Below are 22,027 nucleotides of genomic sequence, written 5' to 3' on the forward strand. Positions count from 1 at the left end.
GAAACCAAAAGCGAGGACCAAACTACCATTTGTAGTTAGTCCGTTGAACAAAGCACACACATATATATGTAGATAAATACCCTTCACTGTGTATCAACACAACTTGCATACCAAGACCACGCCCCAAACCTGTTCCGGCTCCCAAGACAATAACAACAAGGCCATCTCATCGGAATCTAGGCTATCCATATGACTCACGCGAACTTTCCGAATTGTAAATAGCACTGTTTCCCCATCCGCTTGTACAAAATAAATTACTCGTATCACGTAAGTAGACCTTTCAGCTTAAAATATTAAGAATAAATATACAAATGAATAATGATGATAATAATACGAATGATGACAATAATATCTCTTATTTCTCAATATAGTGCGAGGGTGTGATATATGTACTATCACAACGTGCTCTGGTTTTCATCGTTGTTACTATGAAACAAACGTAATATGTGCGTTGATCGGCACTGCAGTATAAGATTTGTATCATATAGTTCTCGTAAAATAAATATAGATGACAGGAAACTGTAACTCTACACGTCATATTCTTCATTTGAAATATTATCAGAGCTGTGTCGACTCGAAAACAGTGTGCACGTAATGGCGGCCACACGTGAGCATAGACCGAACAACAGTGATGTATACCAACTGAACAGACCTAAGAGATCACACAAAATAATTATGTACTAATTATTACGTAGATGAACATCTTATACAAATAATTCTGGACGTCCTACAATGCAAAATAACTCAATATCCGCCAATTTTTTTAGTTAAGGTTTTACGTTGAACTTTTTAACAAAATGAAAATCCTACTGATTTTAATCCACTTTTCCATGGGAAGGGATCTATCCACATTATTACGGTTTTACAGATATGAAGGAGAGAGCATGAACTCAAATATAGTAAAATAAAAAATTACCCATGTTAAAAACTAGTACATAATTTTAAAATTCGAAATTAGTGAAAAATGGCCCATTCAGAGGATTAAAATGTATGAAAGTGAGCAAGAGCTCAACGGGTTAAGTTAATTTATTCGACGGTTCTTTCATACGAGTATAATGAGAACAGTTGTTCAAATAGTACCGGCACTGAAAAAGTGACTAGTCCCATCGTATTCTTCACATTTACAATGCAATAATCATGAATACCCATCAACCTGGTGGTGGTGGTGGTGGTGGTGGTTTTTATTTTAAGGGAAACATAACGAGATAATGAAACCTTTTTAACACTAACCAAAGAAAGAAATGAAAGGGATCCAATACTTCGAAGAATGGAGATGCCGAAAAAACGGAAGGGGAGGACCACGAAGGTTGAAAAAATGAAAACTCTGTGCATAATACATTATCAGTCACTTCAAAAGAGCAAAGCCAAAACTCACCTACTTGTTTCAAGGAGATTTAAATTCATTGTAGAGGTCCTTGATCTGTATCATACCAAGATATCATCGTTGAAGGAACCAAACTTCGTATGTGACAACGCTCTTCCTATCCATGATATTCCTTAAGACTGGTCACGCCTCCCAGCCACATATGGATACGCAGTCCATGAGAATAATTTTCGTTGTGTTCGTTTCCGTATGCTAATGAGTAAAGGAAACTGAAGCTTACCGTACTATTCGAATGAATGTTTGTGCGACGATTTTACTCACTCCTACAGTAAATTTTAATTTTCCTTTACACTTGTGCATAGGAAAATGAACACAACGAACATAGTTCTGATGGACTGCATATACTGTATACATGTGGCTGCACGGAGTGACCCATCTTAAGAAACATAATGGATAGGAAGGGCATTTTGATATACGAGGTTTGGTTTCTTCACCGACGATATTATATCGGTTCACACAGAAGGACTTGGGTCCTACTCCCCGTCAGGAAGTCGAAACACTTAAAAGAAACGAGAGTTCTACTTCTAGAGCGCGACATGGCCCTGAGGTTCACTTAGCCTGCACCAAAATTGAGTACAAGGTTAATTCCTAGATGCAAAGGCGGTCGGATGTAGAACTAACCACTCTACCTCTTTTATTGTCGAGGTTACGGAAAGTGGAAGCCACTACCTTCCACTCCTCCAAGGGCTTTCATAGCCTGTATGGAGATAGCTTTGCTCTAGGATTGACCAGCCGGTCAAATACAGACTCGCAATTAACAAGAAAATTTAATTTCATCCATTTCATCCATTTCATCATGAAGATATTGTTTGAGATTTCTATCGCATTTGAACTACGTATATCGCTTCAATGAAATATGATTTCATACTGACCCATGTGATGTAGAATAAATTTGTGGGTATAAGAAGTGCTTGATGCTGTGTCCTGGAGTATGCAGAGAAGTTCTAATTGGATTCTCTTCCGCTCGCAGCGAATCATTGCATTTTAGCTCCCTCATGTTACTCTGTTCCCCTGTGGGTGGGGGCGGTAGAATAACACCCACGGGATCTCCTACCTGTCGTAAGAGACGAGTAAAATGGGCCCCAAGGGCTCTTAACTTGGGAGCATGGATTGGCGACCACGGACCCCTTAGCTAAATCCTGATATTGCTTTCACTTACTTGAGCCAGGCTCCTCGCATTCATCTAGCATATTCGACCTTCCTTGGTCAACACTTGTTCTTTTCCGACCCAGACGCTAATAGGTACCGAGGGCTAGGGAGTACTTCATTTTCACGCCCTTCGTGGCCCTTGTCTTTCTTTAGCCGATACCTTCATTTTTTCGAAGTGTCGGATTCCTCTCTCTCTCTCTCTCTCTCTCTCTCTCTCTCATTAATGTTATATAGAGTATGGTTGCCCAGTTGTACTTTATCTTAAAACAATAATCACCACCACCACAATTTGTTACCCTGGAGCCTGTCACCATGTGGTCTCTTCTACTTTAGGCACTCCCTGGAAGAACCGGTCTGCTTCATGTACTAAAGGAGGAGTTGAATGTACTATCTCGTCTACGTGAAGATAACACTTATGTCGCTGTGTGCGGCGTGATACCCGAGTAGTATCATCAATGACTTGTCCCTAAGACGACTCTCGGTAACATCCCATCTCAACCTATTTTCAAGTGTACCACAGAGCTGAAATATTGACAACCTGTAGAACTACAATCATCTTCTACCTTTGAATGATAGTATTTTATGTTTATGTACGTTGAGTGCTCAGCCCGGAGGTTGGTTTGGACCTCGACAGCTTCAGTCATCAGCCGTTAGGTGGGCCAGGAGTCACTGAAGAGGCATACTGGGAAAATGAGGAGTGAGGTAATGTCCCGTAGCTTTCCTCACTAAGACAGAAGTTGTTAATACATCTCAGTCTGCGAACCCACTGAAGTGCCAGAATCAACCGACCCTATGAGTAACATTTTCATACCATTCATAACAGGGACTGGCTGTGTAAGGAATGGCCTTACTAACATCACTCATACCTCAGCCCTGTCATGTTGTCAAAGCCAAGGATGAGACTGAGACAGGTCAGTGAAAGTAACAAATTTGTTCTAACCTACACCAGAAGACAAAGTGTACTGAAAACACTAGGTCTTGCCAGCAAAGGCATTTTATGTATATATCGAGTGCTTATCCACTTGATTTTTTAATGTTCAACACCAGTTATGATTTGTGATTTAGATAAAAAAACAGTCAGTAAAAAGTAAAAGGTAAAATCATCAACCCGACTGTTTCAAGTCAGTGATGCAAAAAATACTGGGCATTTAGTATGGCTCGTAGAGAACAAGTACAGATTATTTTTTGTTAAGAAGAGTTCGATTTTGAAATTGGAAAAGAAAATTGTAAAATTGAGGATCCCTGTGGTTACACACAGTACGTGTGCTGATGTTCGTATGAACATCTTTTCAACAGACACTCCTCAATTATTTGTATATATTGCACTTGATCATTAAATTTAGACTATTAGTAAAGTTATTAACGTTTACAAATGAGCAAACAATGAGCAAATAACACCAAGCAGTGATTGCCTCCAGAGATATTTTTTAATTCACACACGCACTGTGTATAGCACGCCATACGCAATGTCTCGCATAAGGCCATGACCTGTCCATGTGTATGGAGTCTGCAGGGTGGATCAAACAAGTACTTCAACATTCCGTGCACCTGAATGAGAATTATGCGTCTGCTTCGGTTCATGAATTCAATCTGACACGTAATACCAATCTGCATGTCGCGGATGTAATTAAAGATTTCCTGAGTGAGCGTCAAATACAAATGACAGAAGGATCAGCGATAAAGTGTAAATTAATTATATCGAGCACGTGTGGGGGGATAATTAACAGCTGGGTTTGTCACTGTGTACTGCTAGACCTTGCACGCAGCTCGTCATTTATTTCTCAGGGCGCCATTGCTCCTACGTAGATGATATAAGGCTACTGACTAGAAGGCGTATCAACAGACATTTGGGAAATAATTTTATTTATTTATTTATTTATTTATTTATTTATTTATTTATTTATTTATTTATTTATTTATTTATTTATTTATTTATTTCTGAATCATTTTACGCTCCACGGTTGGTATTTCCCTCGGACTCAGCGAGGGATCCCACCTCTACCGCCTCAACGGCAGTACCCTGGAGCGTGAGACTTTGGGTCGGGGATACAACTGGGAAGGACGACCAGTACCTCTCCCAGGCTGCCTCACCTGCTATGCTGAACGGGGCCTCGTGAGCGATAGAAAGATTGAAAGGGATAGACAAGGAGGAGGTAAGGAAGCGGCCGTGGCCTTAAATTAGGAACCATTCCGGCATTTGCCTGGAGGAGAAGTGCGAAACCACGGAAAACCACTTCGACGATGGCTGAGGTGGGAACAAAATTGAGCCAGGGCGGCTCCAGTGATCCCATAAATAACTGGGACAAGCCGAAGAGTGAAAATGAAAATCCTCAGCCTCCAGTCATTTGAAAGGGTCAGGAATGGAATGAATGAAGCCTTGGGAAGACTTGGGAGAAAGGAGACGAGCTGCTGGACTAAGTGGTATGTTCCGAGCTGTCGGTGGAGAGAAAGCGTGGAATGACATTAGTTGACGAATAAGTTTGAGTGGTGTCTTTAAAAGTAGGAAAGATCACAATATGAGGATAAAGTTGTAATTCAAGAGGACAAATTGGGGCAAATATTCGTTTATAGGAAGGGGAGTTAGGAACTGGAATAACTTACCAAGAGAAATGTTCAATACATTCCCAGTTTCTCTGAAATCATTTAAGAAAAGGTTAGGAAAACAACAGACAACGAATCTGCCACCTGGGCGACTGCCCTAAATGCAGATCATTGATTGATTGATTGATTGATTGATTGATTGATTGATTGATTGATTGATTGATTGATTGATTGATTGATTGATTGATTGATTGATTGATTGATTGATTGATTGATTGATTGATTGATTGATTGATTGATTGATTGATTGATTGATTGATTGATAACAGCAGTTCTGCATAATAATGAGTTATCTACATTTCCTGAATGCTTGAGTTATTTTTCTTCTTAGGCTACAAGTAGATAAATAAGATTTTGTTTCATAATTTTAATATTTTGATTGTAAGAACGGGTAGTGGTTAGTGTGATTAGCTGCCACCCCCAGAGGCCCGGGTTCGATTCCCGGCTCTGCCACGAAATTTGAAAAGTGGTACGAGGACTGGAACGGGGTCCACTCAGCCTCGGGAGGTCAACCGAGTAAAGGTGGGTTCGATTCCCGCCTCAGCCATCCTGGAAGTGGTTTTCCGTGGTTTCCCACTTCTCCTTAAGGCCACGGCCGCATCCTTCCCTCTTCCTTGTCTATTCCTTCCAATCTTCCCATCCCCCACAAGGCCCCTGTTCAGCATAGCAGGCGAAGCCACCTGGGCGAGGTACTGGTCATCCTCCCCAGTTGTATCCCCCGACCCAGAGTCTGAAGCTTCAGAACACTGCCCTTGAGGCGGTAGAGGTGTGCTCCCTCGCTGAGTCCGAGTCCTGGAGGGTAATCAGTTTAAGAAAGAAGGAAAGAACGGGTATTATTAAATCAACCAGCATTTCTAATGTTGAAATTAGTTCTTACTTAACTACTTGAAACATTGTATACATTCGAGCACCACAAGTAGGTATCTACATGTGTATAGTGGAATCACACAACAAAAATTAAATTTCTTGCAGTCCTGTGTATTCAAATCATTATTACAATATTGTAACTCTAAAGCTCGTTTTTCAGTCTTTGGGAATAACACCACTCTGAAAAACTGAGAGAAAATCGTCTGAGATGCTTTAGTCGCCTTCAGCGAAGACCAGAAGTTTATGAGGCGCACGGAGTGCAGAAGCAGGCAGTAGAAGGCCAGCCATGTCTGGGCAGGCCTACATTACGATGGAAAATCTGCATCAGGAATAGGGTTGCGAGATGTATGGTTTTGCCCGGAACAATACGGATTTTTCTCATTTTGTTCCGCGTACGGTGCACCCTTTAAACCGTACGCCCAATGTTCCGTTTTTAAAAATATCATAGTTTAGACAATAGTGCAGTATTAAAAAAGTACACGGTTATGATCAAAATATTCTTTATGCTGACCTGACCGATGATCAGCCATCACAGTTGAGAACAGCGCCTCTGGCAGTGTGCTAGCGGTACTAGCAGGCACGAGACTCCTCCATTTTATATATCAGCGGTTTAATTGGCCCAGAAAAACTGAAGAACATTTTGATAGTACTTAGGTTTGTCTTAAATATATTTCCATCTAATGCTTATACTGAAAGAGTGTTTTTAGTAATGGCAATAAAATGGAGAGATGACAGAAAACAGATTCTCAGTAGATTTAATAGAAATAGACTTCTTGTGTACTTCAACTATGATGAGAATTGTAAGGAATTTCTCAAGAAAGTTTTGTTGAATAAGAAACTGTTACAAATTGCTTCTTCAAATGACAAGTACTTGTGTAATGTTCATTTCAATGTAAAGACAAACGCATTATTAGTTTAACTACCTATATATTTCATGCTGACGCTGTTATGTTATTACCGGTATTTACTTGTTAATATAACCCTGCTCTGAGATAGTAGGTTCGAACCCCACTGTCGGCAGCCCTGAAAATGGTTTTCCATTTTCACACCAGGCAAATGCTGGGGCTGTACCTCAATTAAGGCCACGGCCGCTTCCTTCCCACTTCTAGCCCTTCCCTGTCCCATCGTCGCCGTAAGACCTATCTGTGTCGGTGCGATGTAAAGCAATTAGCAAAAAAAAAATTAAAAATATAACCGTGCTCTTTTCTCTTAACCACGACTATGGTGCCATAATTTAGCGCTATATGGCAGTGAAATGGAAGTGTTCCTTATTTGCCACCCGGAAATCTGGCAACCCTAATCAGGAAGGGCCTGAATAGTACCAATGTCGATGAAAATATAGACTACAAGGTCGAAGTTACTGGAGGAGAGTTACCAGAAAAGCCGACCCCACCATCGTGGGATAAGGAGGAGGAGGTGGAGGAGAAGAAGAAGAAGAAGGTGTAGTGTTCGACAGGCTGAAAATTACATTAATTGAACCGACACTCAAAAGTACAGCTTACTTCTTAACAAATAATCTAAATCTGTTTGTTGTGATTGTCGGTGCTCATTTGAGTATATTATGAGCTTGAGGCCAGAAGTTACGCAGAGTCTTTCTGTAGCTAAAACGAAATAGATATCAGATGAGTGCTAAAATTAATTATAAGTTTAACATAAAATAAGAGTCAGACTTTTATTTATTTACCATATGCATTTCAGTAGGGCCTGCCTTTCCGAGGCGGTAAAGGCGTGCTCGATTCACCCGGAAGGGCGTGCGTTCGATTCCCCGTCAGGAAGTCGAAAAATTTAAGAAACGAGATTTCCACTTCCGGGGGTGCTCATGGCCCTGAGGTTCACTCAACCTACACCAACAATGAGAACCAGGTTAATTCCTGGAACACCGGGCGAGTTGGCCGTGCGGTTAAGGGCGCGCAGCTGTGAGCTTGCATCCGGAAAATAGTGTGTTCGAATTCCACTGTTGGCAGCCCTGAAGATGGTTTTCCGTGGTTTCCTATTTTCACTCCAGGCAAATGCTGGGGCTGTACCGTTATTAAGGCCACGGCCTATTCCTTCCCTCTCCTAGCCCTTTCCTATCCCACCGTCGCCGTAAGACCTATCTGTGTCGGTGCGACGTAAAGCCACTAGCAATTCCTGGAAGCAAAGGCGGCCGGGCGTAGAGCTAACCACTCCACCCCACCAAGTGCCAAGGTTAGCGATAGTGGAAGCCTTTACTTTCCACCCCTCCCAGGGCCTTCATTGCCTGTATGGAGATGACTTTGCTTTGCTTTTCTTTATGCCTTTTAGTGCCAGGAGAGCAGTGAGGACTTCATTAAAACAAGTCCTATCTAAATTTCAGTTTTTATTTAAACAGAAATAAACATAAATGTTTCTACATTTCTAAATATTTTTGAGTGTGATTTTATAGAATCTGATGATGTCCTTTCAAGACCGAAACATGTCATTCTGTTTTAGTTAAGTTGTTTCGTTTTCAGGCGTAATTCTCTTACCATATGTTTTATTTTTCACGTAGTTTATAAATGTATTTATCCAAAATTAGTTTCTGTAGGTTGTAGAACCCAACAGTTATAAATCTATACAGGATGTCCCAAGAGGAATGGTCAATATTCAGAGATATTACAGGAACGATCATTTGAAGCAAAAATAACTTCATATGGACAAAATGCAATATTCCGAATGGTGTCCGAGGTGGAACACAGTGTACATTTGTTTTTGAGCCAGTGGCGCGTACGTATGTGTTTTACCCACGCAACACCGAGCTCGATAGCTGCAGTCGCTTAAGTGCGGCCAGTATCCAGTATTCGGGAGATAATAGGTTCGAACCCCACTGTCAGCAGCCCTGAAAATGGGTTTCCGTGGTTTCCCATTTTCACACCAGGCAAATGCTGGGGCTGTACCTTAATTAAGGCCACGGCCGCCTCCTTCCCACTCCTAGCCCTTCCCTGCCCCATCATCGCCATAAGACCTATCTGTGTCAGTGCGACGTAATGCAACTAGCAAAAAATTACCCACGCAACTTCTTTGACATTTTGAAATGAATACAAGCTTTCCGCATGTAATGTTCTCCATACACGTGTTCGTGGGACACTGATATGTGCAGAAAGTCGCACTGTGCTGGTTGTTGAAACTAACTACATGTTCAGAAGAAAAATGGGAACTTGGAAAAATACCTGTTTCACGCAATGTGCTGGAAACACTGGTAAACACTCTATGATCAGCAATTCGACGTGTCGGAAAGCGCTGGCGGTATTCCTCGACAGCAGCAGGAGCACTACGATCGCAGAAGCCGCAAACATCTGCATATTCTTCATTAGTGTAGATGTGTGGCATTTTAGCCAGCGCGTGTACAAAACACAGTTAACTGATGCTTCTCTCTGATACACTCCCAATCTCTCAGACTACTACACTCACAACACGCCATGGACAAGTGCGCGGTCAAAGGGCTAGTTTAATGACAGAAAGACATCCCGAGCAAATAGGCTGAAAGCAACGAGATAGATAAGGTTCTATCATAAACCACTCAGGGTACGGCATATGTCCATTTGAAGTCTTTTGCATCAAATGATCATTCCTGTCATATCCCCGAATATTGACCATACCTCCTGGGACACCCTGTATATTTTTTAAAAATAAAAACAACTTTGTCCAGTACGTCCGGCCGTTCTACTGGACCGATTTGCTTCATCCTTGTTTCATTCTCTCCGGAATTACCTGCCCCTTAATCATCAGACATGGATAGGTCTCTGAGATCAGTCAACTTGAAGTAGGTAATCCTAAAATCAGATCACTAAATGACCACTCAAGTAATTGCAGGCGAATGCTTGCCCTAACCCGAAATACATTCTATACTTAGCTGGTTGCTAAGCAATTAACACTTTCATTAATATTGTGATCCTTACTAATATGACTGCATGAAGCCATGCTTACTACCTGTCAAGGCAGAGAGTATACACACTTTCTCTGATCATGGAAGAATACTATTCTCTGCTAGCCTCTTTGATTATCTGACCACCCCCAGTTTTTAAATATACTCAACATGGTAGAACGTTCCTAATAACTTATGGTGGTAAGAGAAAAGAGTTGACGTACACACAGACCACTAAAAAAGCGCAGAGACAAACTCTTAAAAGTGGGTGTCTACTTAACCGAACCCAGTATTCAGACACGGTTAATAAAAGGTTAATAAAAGGTAAATAAAGGGTACAGTTTTCTGCACATGGTTATGAGGGTGTTTAGGGGTTGTAGTAAGGATGTAAAGGAGAGGGCATGTAAGTCTCTGGTAAGACCCAACTAGAGTATAGTTCCAGTTTATGGGACCCTCACCAGGATTACTTGATTCAAGAACTAGAAAAAGTCCTAAGAAATGCAGCTCGATTTGTTCTGGGTGATTTTTTTTTCCTAGTTGCTTTATGTCGCACCGACACAGATAGGTCTTATGGCGTCGATGTGACAGGAAAGGCCTAGGAATGGGAAGGAAGCGGCCGTGGCCTTAATTAAGGTACAGCCGTAGTATTTGCCTGGTGTTAAAATGGGAAACCACGGAAAACCATCTTCAGGGCTGCCACCAGTGGGGTTCGAACTCACTATCTCCCGGATGCGAGCTCACAGCTGCGCGCTCCTAACCGCACGGCCAACTCGCCCGGCTGCGTGATTTTCGACAAAAGAGTAGCGTTACAAAAATGTTGCTAAGTTTGGGCTGGGAAGAATTGGGAGAAAGAAGACGAGCTGCTCGACTAAGTGGTATGTTCCGAGCTGTCAGCGGAGAGATGGCGTGGAGACGAATAAGTTTGAGTGGCGTCTTTAAAAGTAGGAAAGATCACAATATGAAGATAAAGTTGGAACTCAAGAGGACAAATTGGGGCAAATATTCATTTATAGGAAGAGGAGTTTAGGGATTGGAATAACTTACCAAGGGAGATGTTCAATAAATTTCCTATTTCTTTGAAATCATTTAAGAAAAGGCTAGGAAAACAACAGATAGGGAATCTGCCACCTGGGCGACTGCCCTAAATACAGATCAGTATTCATTCATTGATTGATTAGTTGATTGAATTGTATGTTGCACTATCTCGGGCAAGATCGTTTGAAAATGTTAAGATCCAGATACGCCAGAATGGTCGAAGCACAGTGAATATTGTGCGGAAAGAAGTGCTATAAACTACATTACGAATCAATCAACTATTATGTAGCGGTTTTTAATGTTCATAAAACTATTGAAAAGGGCAGGCAAAACAATAACTTATGACTACGACAGGCATATCAAGACGAGTTATCTGACATATTTATAACGAATGATGCGGAGCAGCGCGGGTCCACTAGTCAATATTAATTAGTCATGAATAACATAAGTAGTAGATATAAATCCTGAAAATTCACATAACTTCCATAGCACAGACCGCGATATGAAGAAAGCTGGCAAATCAGCGAGCGATGATTGCCCTTTGCGAGCACTACCAATCTCCCCGCTGCTAAATTAGTTTACAGCACACCGTTTCCTGGCCACAGCAGGTTGTCATGGTTACGAGCGTCGGTGGCCACGACCTGAGATTTTACTGCGTCTGCCAGTTGACGAGAAACAAGTCAGTAAAATATCAGCTGGAGACTCCATTAGCTTCTTTTCTGAGAGAACTCCCTTCTTTTGTTGGAGGAAAATTATTCTGTTGAGCATCACAAAAGATTTATTTGCACAAATAGATTTCGCTACACAATACGACTACCGTCTGTTACTCTAGACATCAACATAAAATAAATGACTGTGTGGTTATCAAACGTTTGCAATTGTTCTGCGATTATGGAAGACGTGATTTCAATCCACTTTTGCATTGAAATGAAATGATGACCGAGCTCGATAGCTGCAGTCGCTTAAGTGGGGCCAGTATCCAGTAATCGGAAGATAGTGGGTTCGAGCCCCACTGTCGGCAGCCCTGAAGATGGTTTTCCATGGTTTCCCATTTTCACACCAGGCTGTACCTTAATTCCTTCCAATTCCTAGGTCTTTCCTATCCCATCGTGGCTCAGACGGCAGCGCGTCGGCCTCTCACCGCTGGATACCGTGGTTCAAATCCCGGTCACTCCATCTGAGATTTGTGCTGGACAAAGCGGAGGCGGGACAGGTTTTTCTCCGGGTACTCCGGTTTTCCCTGTCATCTTTCATTCCAGCAACACTCTCCATTCTCATTTCATAGCATCTATCAGTCATTACTAAATCACTTTGGGAGTGGCGACCCCATCGTACTAATAGCCTATATATGATTCATTCATTACATCCCTGACGCGGTCAATGACTGGAAAGCAGGTTGTAGGTTTTCATTTTCAGTAGGTCGGCGGATGCAGAGTGGGTCTTGGCCCACAAGTGGCCACGACTGGTCCGTGGACCGACAACTTTGCACTCCGACCTACCAACCGAGCAGAGGAGGGGTGGCCACGGTTCTACGGTTCCGTATTCGGGAGACGGAGAGGGGCTGCTTCCCACCGTCCGCTGTCCTGAGAATGTTTTCCCGTGGTTTTCAATTTTCCTGCACTAAAGCGAATGCCGGGACAGTTCCTACTATAGGCTACCAACCCTCTCACCTTCTCCGCATATCTCCTTCTCCGATACAAATCTCCTAGCCTGAGTGTCGGCGTCACCGTTTGGGAGGCCCGCCTCCTCCAGTGGAATAATACAAATATTTAGTAGATCGGTGGATGCAGAGTGGGTCTCGGCCCACAAGTGGCCAGGGCTGGACCGTGGTGTGACAGCTCTGCACTCCGACCGACCAACCGAGCACAGGAGGGGCGGCCATGGTTCTACCGTGGCTCTACGAATCCGTATTCGGGAGACGGAGAGAGGCTGGTTCCTACCGTTCGCTGTCCTGAGAATGTTTTTCCGGGCTTTCCATTTTCCTACACTAAATTGTGCAGTTCCTAGTATAGGCCATAGCCGCCAACTCTATCACCTCCTCCAGTGGAATAATAAATAGATTTAGCAGTAGCAGCAGCAGAGAAAACCGCTATGTGAAATATTTCAGCTTAGAACTTTGGCCGGTAAGGTTCTGCCATACAAAGTTCAATATTGTGTGAGTAATGTCAAAGAATTTTCGTTCTTGATTATATATGTGTTGCGGGTCAGTATTCCTTCCACAAAATTATCAGCGGTTTTCGCAGGCGCAACGACGGTATCGTTCAATAAACTCTGTGATCTATCCTATTCTCTCTCCACTTTGTTGAGCTTTATCGTACTTCACGTTACTGCTACGTGCCTTCTTATAAGAATATCAGTATTAAACGTTTGAATACAGGCATGTAACTTCAAATAAATTCATTAAGGATTCATGAAATCGATTACCAATATTCCCATGCGAAGAACGGGTACTATCTGCGCACTTGTTATCGATAGATTTGTGCACGGGTTTGAGGAGTAAGGAGGGAGCAATTCCGGTTCCAGTAGTACTGCCAACTGAATGGAAATGAAATCTGAATTGAATCGATAATATTATCGATCGATATGAATTTTGCTAAACCTTTGTTATCTTAAGCCAACAACTGTGTCACATACACATTATATAACATTATATAACATTTCTCGATGCGAATCTTATTCCTAGAGTGAATTCTATAGTTTAGCTTTGCTGTGTAAATAACAACATTACTAGTACGTAAAGTGTACGCCAGATGTCGCACAACGATGCATAAGCGATTCATAGTTTGTGTTTCAAAGGTTGCCAGTACGAATCTCGAAGATTGCCGAGGTCGACCAATTCAGCACTAGGGTGTAAATCTATCCAGAAAAGGTGCGCAGATAGTATATATGCTAGTATGAAATAAAAGTTTTCTCTGTGCATTCCCCAGAATTAAAAAGAATGGTATTTCTGCGTCATGTCTGTCTGTCTGTCTGTCTGTCTGTCTGTCTGTCTGTCTGTCTGTCTGTCTGTCTGTCTGTCTGTCTGTCTGTCTGTCTGTCTGTCTGTCTGTCTGTCTGTCTGTCTGTCTGTCTGTCTGTCTGTACGCGCATCACGAGAAAATCGCGAGAGAATTTAATGAAAATCGGTATGTAAAGTCCGGGAATAAGGCACTACAGACTAGACTATAAATAATTTTATTCACGCTGAGTGACATAGTAGATTAGGGGAAGTCCTAAAGTTCAATTCTCAAAAATCTATGATCCTGTCGATAAATTCTGCTAACTAAAATTATATAGAATTAAATTTCCGATCACTTATGTCTTGTACATTTTTACCGTACCGGCTATAATAACAGAAATGTTCATGAATTTCGACTTTTGTTACAAAGTCCGTATTAATGCCGAGCCATGTGAAAATGGGTGAACAAAATGTAATGAAAATCGGTATGTAAAGTCGGGGAATGAAGCACTATAGTCTAGGCTATAAACAGTTTTATTCACGCTGAATGAAATGGCAGTTTAGGGGAAGGCGCCTAAAATTTAATTTTTAAATACCTATGTTATTAAGCAATTTAATAAAATCTTATTCACAACGTGTACACGACTTCATCTAAAATCATTTATTCAATGTAGAATTCCGTAGCGAAGCACGGGTACACCGCCCAGTACAAGTATAGGACAATGCTTAAATAAAAGTAATTACTCAGTTGTTCGAAAACTGAACACAAGATATGAATATGTAACTGATGTAGACATTCTTAAAATGAATATGCTATCAATTCCTCTCACTTGACACTATTCCGGATGTGACTCCTCTTGAAGGAGACCAAGCTCGATCAAACTTTCTCGTCCAATATTGACTTTATCTGACACGTGACGTCGCATCTTGCGCACTCTGAACCTACCTGATGCTTCACAGCCCGGGCGGCTAGCATCAGGGTTTCAGTGTTGGTGGATTACAAATACAGATAAAACATGATTCGCATTGCGGCCGAGCGAGTTGGCTGTTTATCTGTTAGCTTCCATGCGCGAGATGGTGAGTTTGAATCCCCGGAAGATGTTTTTCATTATTTCCCATTTTCACACCAAGTAAATGGTGGGACTGTACTTTAACTAAAGTTACAGCCACTACCTTCTCAATCCTAGCCCTTTCCCATCCCTCCGTAGCCAGAAACCTTCGATGTGCTACTGCAACATTAAACAACAAAAATTTTCCATGGTTTCCCATTTTCACACCAGGCAAATGCTGGAGCTGTACCTTAATTAAGGCCACGGCCGCTTCCTTCGTACTCCTAGGCCTCTCCTATCCCGTCATCGCCATAAGACCTATCTGTGTCGGTGTGGCGTAAAACAAATTGTAAAAAACCAAAAAAAAAGCCGGATTCTGACATTTCTAAGAAATATGGAAAGAAAGTTCTGCTCTATAGATGTGCTTTTCTTTCTTGGTGGCTTTGGCCTTGTCATTCAACCCACTGTGGCCCATATACTGAATATTAAACTCATATTCTGTGACTTCGTGACTTTCATGTTCAAGCAATAGATCTTTAACTGTGACCACTTCCTTCCCAGTCCTAGCCCTTTCCTATCCCATCGTCGCTATAAGACCTGTTTGAGTCGGTGTGACGTAAAATCCAATTGGGAACATGTATACCTCGTAAATGTAACACTAATCTAATTATCAGGGCTGCAATTTACACGTAAATACATGCCGTATTTGTTTTTCATTAGCTAGAGTAAAAAACTTTTCATATCTTTATTAATTAGGATATTTGGTGTGATTTAAAACACGTTTTATTTTCCATATTTGTCCATATTCCCAGCCTTAGTACATAATTTTGCATATTTACGGAAAACTCTCATATAGGGGAATGGGGGCAAGATGGGGACGCTAAGAAAAAAGTAGTTCAAGTGCATTATACATGTTGATAATATATTCATAAATAGTTCCATTTTGTTGCGTCACTATCTGTTTCTCATAGCGCACCAAAATATTTTTTTAAGTCAAAAACTCCACACACAAAAAATCGTGCTTACTACCAATGCCCCGTCTTGCCCCACATATGTTTTTTCGTGTGACCTCCTGACAGGCCGTGTGCAGGACTTTAAAGTCGACTCCCGTGGGTGACCTGCGCGTCGGGATGAGAGATGGAATGGACGAAGATGAATGAAACTAGGCAAGGGTTTCGAAGGAAGTGGCCGTAGACTGTTAGAAGGTACCGTCCCAGCATTTGATTGGTGTTGAAAACGGGAAACCACAGAAAACCATTTCAAGAACAGCCGACGCTAGGGCTCGAACCCACGCGTCTACCGAGTCAACAGAGAGCTTGGCCCCATGAGCTATCGCTGCGCTTTAGCCAGCGTAGCCATTGTTGTCGGTAATGGCTGATTGAGAACCCCACTACCCTTTGCACTCAGTATTTGACCCCTTGGCCTATACTAGGGGACATAATTTATAATAATGAACTATAACTAGAAATTATATAAGTACCTAAAGGGGAAATACTATTTATCCTAAAGGGCAAGATTAGGACTGGGGCAAGATGGGGACTGGGGCAAGACGAGGACGACCCCGTCTTACCCCAAATGTTATATTGAGACTAACGGGATAAAAATATCTTCATTTATTTATGAATTACCTCCACAAGCTCAATATATATACATTAAGGTACAGTCTAATGGATAGTGTTCAAGAACAAATGTATTGCAATTCCAGCTTACCTCACCAAAGTCCAAAGGATAAAGATGTATAAGATCACAGGGGTGAGAAACAGTAAAAAGGCCACTCCACGCATACAGACAGCTCACAATGACTAGAAGTCGTACGAACTGTGTAACCTACATCTGCCCTTTAAGCTTTTTCCGTTTTCAGGCCAGTGGCAGCACCATGGAGACAAGGAAATCCCCACCCCGTCTTGCCCCCCCTTCCCCTACATAGTTAACGTTTTATTTTACTAACTAGCTATAGTACCCGGCGTTGCCCGGATAGTTTCTGAATATTTACCTTTAAGATTTGCATTACCAGTTAGTTATGTGTGATGTGAATTTTTATAGAATTCCTTTTTTGGCTTGCAGATTGATATGTTACGATCTATTATGTAGTTTTAGAATTATGTAGATGTGTTTGATTTCAAGTTTTAGATTATTTAATTTTCGAGTGAAACTTCGTCCTTATGGAAGCTCGAATCGACTGGGAAGTATTTGATCCTGTCCAAAATTAATAAGTGATAACTATATGTATTTAGCCGTCGCACTACAGATACGATGTACAGGATTTCAACTGTCAATGAGACTGTCCCCCTCTCACCCCCACCCCTAAGAAATAAAAAAATCCGGATTGTCACCATTCATCTCAGTGACCCAGAAAACTGTAGATTCAACACTGTTTTCGATTATTTTTATATCTCACTCCCCCCTCACCCACACCCCAAAGGGGGCTGAACATGAACTTTAAAAAATTCGGAGTGTCACTATTCATTTCATCGACCACGAAAACTATGGATTCGATAATATTCTAGATTATTTTTATACCACCTCCCCTCGCCCCATGCCCATAAGGGTGCTAGGGGTGTCTTACCCCCACGTGGTTTGTCTGCTGATACTAATTGATAAGTGTACCAAGTTTGGTGAAATTGCTCCAGTGGTTTAGGAGGAGATGTGCCATTTACACACCCACACGCACACCCACGAACACACCTACATCCATTTTTATATATAACAAGAAGAAGATGATGAGATTTGTATATATAGTTTTCGATTATTTTTATATCTCACCCCCTTCGCCCCCCACTTGGACTTGCAAAAAATCCGGAGTATTACTATTCATCTCAGAGACCCTGAAATCTATGGATTCGAAACTGTTTTTAATTATTTCTATATCTCACCCCCTATGCTCTCCACCTAAAAGGGGGCTGAACTTGGACTTTAAAAAAATTCTGGAGTATTACTTTTCAACGCAGCGACCCCGAAAACTATGAATTCGACACAATTCTCGATTATTTTTATAACTACCCCCCTCACCCCCTCCCTTAAGGGCGCTAGGGATGGCTTACCCCCACAGTGCTCGTCTCCCGATAGTAAGTAATACGTGTACGAAGTTTGGTTGAAATTGCTCCAGTGGTTTAGGAGGAGATATGTCATTTACACACACACACATACATCCATTTTTATATATAGTAAGATTTTTATACTTCACCCCCTTTCCACCCCCGCCCAAAGGAGTCCTATGAGTGCCTTACGCAACAGTATATTTTTTCCAGATATTCTTATTTGTACCAATTTTGGTTGGCAGCTATGCCCAAACGTACATACATAATCTCGCTGCTCTAGGATCCTGGAGCTGACGTTGCCATGGTTACGGCAGTTCATTTCTTTTATCCGATTCCTAGAGCAGGGGTAGTGTGGTGCCAATATCTCCGTAAAGGTTGGTTTTAGGGCATTAAAACATGGTTTTCGGGCACGTAGGGCTTCCCGAGTTTTGTTCTTGTCGTCAGGAGGATTAAATTGAGCTTTGTCTCGTCCTTTAAGGACAAATTCGATATTTTGCCGATATTAGCCTATTATTTTTATATCTCCCCCCGTACTCCCCACCTCGAATTGTTTTGAAAATAAAATACAGCCCACGTTACTCACTGGTAATGTAGCTTTCTATAAGTGAAGAAAGTTTTAAAATCGGTTCATTAGTTTTTGAGTCTATCCGTTACAAACAAACATACAAATTTTTCCTCTTTATAATCATCATCATCATCATCTGTTTACCCTCTAGGTTCGGTTTTTCCCTCGGACTGAGCGAGGGATACCACCTCTACCGCCTCAAGGACAGTGTCCTGGAGCGTCAGACTCTTGGTCGGGGGATACAACTGGGGAGAATGACCAGTACCTCGCCCAGGCGGCCTCACCTGCTATGCTGAACAGGGGCCTTGCGGGGGATGGGGAAGATTGGAAGGGATAGACAAGGAAGAGGGAAGGAAGCGGCCGTGGCCTTAAGTTAGGTACCATCCCGGCATTTGCCTGGAGGAGAAGTGGGAAACCACGGAAAACCACTTCCAGGATGGCTGAGGGGGGAATCGAACCCACCTCTACTCAGTTGACCTCCCAAGGCTGAGTGGACCCCGTTCCAGCCCTCGTACCACTTTTCAAATTTTGTGGCAGAGCCGGGAATCGAACCCGGACCTCCGGGGGTGGCAGCTAATCATGCTAACCACTACACCACAGAGGCGGACCCTCTTTATAATACAGTATTATATTAGTATAGATTAATTAATTAAAGCGACTTTATTGTGGCGAAGTTAGGGCTCCTGGCCCTCTCCTACACTTAACCACTTCATGTATATAAATGAAGCTTGGTACACTGATTGCATTGTGAGTTCTTTGTCAGATAATTTGTGACAGTTCAAGACATAGGACGTGGTGGAAGATGGTATTTACTAACACTGAAAGAGCCGACATGTTAATTGTGTATGGAGAATGTAGGAGGAATGTTTGTTCTTGAGTGTTCTGTACACGGAGCGATATCCCAATAGACGTCATACACAGTAGCGGTGAGCTCTAAAGAGCAGCTCGAAGTGGTTTTTCCATGGTTTCCCACTTAGCAGGTGAGGCCGCCTGGGTGAGGTACTGGCCCTCCTTCCCAGTTTCACTCCTCCGAACTAAAATCTAACGCTCCAGGACACAGGCCATGAGGCGGCAGGGGTGGGATCCCTCGCTGAGTCCGAAGGAAAAGCATTCTGAATGGTAAATGGATTAAGAAAGAAGCACCTAATTTACAATATAAATTTTACAATTTTACGATTTAGGAATTTCAACATTTCATAAGAACTGAAATGACCTAACCTAAACATATTAAACTTTCACAACGTAAAATATAAATTACAACTACATTCTGTAACACGTTACGATAAACAACCACATTCACTCGCATTTATGCATCCCATTCACACTCAAGAAAGCCTGACGTTGGCAAAGGGTTTTAAAATTTGTCTTAGATTTAGCTTCCCTGATGACATTGGGGAGTTCATTCGACCAGCTCGTGGCGGTGACAGTGAACGATCTGTTGTAGGTTGTGGTTCGATGCAGAGGGATTTCTAGCATACAGCTTGATCGGGATGGAACAGAAGGTAGCGAAATGTGGTGGACAAGTAAGGAGGAGTGTTTTTAGAGATTACTTCATACACCAAAGTATGGAGTCTACGTCTATCCTTCACTCGTAACCAAGGTAACTGTCTATTAGAAGGGGCAAACATGGGCATGTGGACGTATGTCGAATGCATACCTGATACATGCATTTTGGGCACGTTGCAGTCTCATGCCTTGCTCATTATTTATATCAATAAAAACTGTATAGCAGTATTCGTGAATGAAAACAAAAGTGAGTGAATGAGCTTTATTTTCAGGGACCAAAGAAATATATTTCAGGAGGTGCAGGCTTTGTTATAACTTTTTGCAAACATTTGTCACATGTTGAAACCTCTTTAATGTTTCGCTTATAGCCACACCAAGATTCATAACGGTTTTGCAATATGGAACAATGGTAGTGTTTAGTGTTACAGGAGGAAAATCGTATTGTTTTAAGGCGTATAAGTTTTTCGAAGTGCCATATATTATGGTATGAAGTTATTCTTCCCAGAAATCAATGTAAAATTTATTTTACTAGTATTAATAATTCAAAGCTGAATTTTACCGGGCTGAATGGCTCAGATGGTTGAGGCTTCGGCCTTCTGACCTCGACTTAGCAGGTTCGATCCTGGCTCAGTCCGGTGGTCAAATACGTCAGCCTCGTGTTGGTACATTTACTGGCTCGTAAAAAACTCCTATGGGACTAAATTCCGACTCCTCAGCGTCTCCGAAAACCGTGCAAATAGTTAACGGGACGTAAAGCTAATAACATTATTAGTATTCAAAGCTGGGTTACCGAGCGAGTTGGCCGTGCGGTTAGGGTTGTGCAGCTGTGAGCTTGCACTCTGGAGGTAGTGGGTTTGAATCCCACCGTCAGTAGTCCTGACAATGGTTTCCTGTGATTTCTCATTTTCACACCAGGAAAATACAGCGGCTGTACCTAAATTAAGGCCACAGCCGCTACCTTCGCAATCCTACCTCTCTCCCACCCCTCCGTCGACGAAAATCGTCGATGTGTTAGTGCGACGTTAAACAATTAGCAAAAAGAAAACAAAGCTGGATTCTGGTATTTCTATGAAATATGGAAAGAAAGTTCTGCTCTGTGCATGTGTTTTTCTTTCTTGCTGGCGTTGGCCTTGTTGCTCAATCCACTATGAGCTATATCCAACAGGTTAAACTCTTGTTCTGCGAATTTAATTTAAATTGTTATTTTTGTGACTTTCATGTTTAATCAATAAATATTTAACTGTGCACGCATACACAGAAATAGTGTCCCGACAAAAAAAAAATCAACACTGCCCCACTCCAGTACTGGAAAAGAGGGGAGGGAGTGAAGTGGTAGTGTTGAAAGCCACTCGAAAAGGAGGGAAAGTGAATGGGTAGTGCTGAAGGAACAGTGGCCCCTTTCAATCACAACAAAGTCTTGTAGCGGGCTGCCTACCTGCAACAATACGTTAAGCGAGGAGGTGGGGAGAATGCAATGCTTTGTTTACATCGGGACATAATTTTTGTGCATGCGTGTGCAACTATTAAAATTTGATAAAATATAAATATTCTTTACATTATTTTTCACAATTCTTATAAAAAATTAATCCATATTTTACTCCTATCCGCCATCCCTGTGGTGTAGATAGCGTGCCTGTCTCTTATTCCAGGATCCACAGTTTTGTTTTCCGGCCAGTTCAAGGATTTATTTTTTCAATTTGCTTTATGTCGCACTGACACAGATACGTCTTTTGACAGCAATGGGACAGGGAAAGTTTAAGAGTGGAAAGGAAGCCGTGGCCTTAACTAAGGTACAGCCTGGTGTGAAAATGGGAAACCACGGAAGACCATCTTCAGGGCTAGCGAGAGTGGAGTTCGAACCCACTTCAAGGATTTCAATTTTGGACTAAGGAGGAAACAGGACTCACTTGATACGAGATTTTCTAAAGGTCTTAGTTACAGGAAGAAAGCGCACAGTGAGAAGATGACGCTACTGACCTTGTATACATAGACCAACACTGGTTGTCATGGTTATAATGGTGCCGGGAAATTGA

The 22,027-nt window shown here is 42.0% G+C and overlaps 1 protein-coding gene across 1 annotated transcript in view; it reads left to right on the forward strand.

Annotated features, from left to right (window-relative positions):
* Cbp53E (Calbindin 53E) overlaps positions 1 to 22,027 on the forward strand; it is a 427,296-nt gene that overhangs the window by 290,882 nt on the left and 114,387 nt on the right. The window lies entirely within an intron of this gene.

The sequence above is a fragment of the Anabrus simplex genome, chromosome 3 (assembly GCF_040414725.1).
Source record: "Anabrus simplex isolate iqAnaSimp1 chromosome 3, ASM4041472v1, whole genome shotgun sequence".
Classification (NCBI taxonomy): domain Eukaryota; kingdom Metazoa; phylum Arthropoda; class Insecta; order Orthoptera; family Tettigoniidae; genus Anabrus; species Anabrus simplex.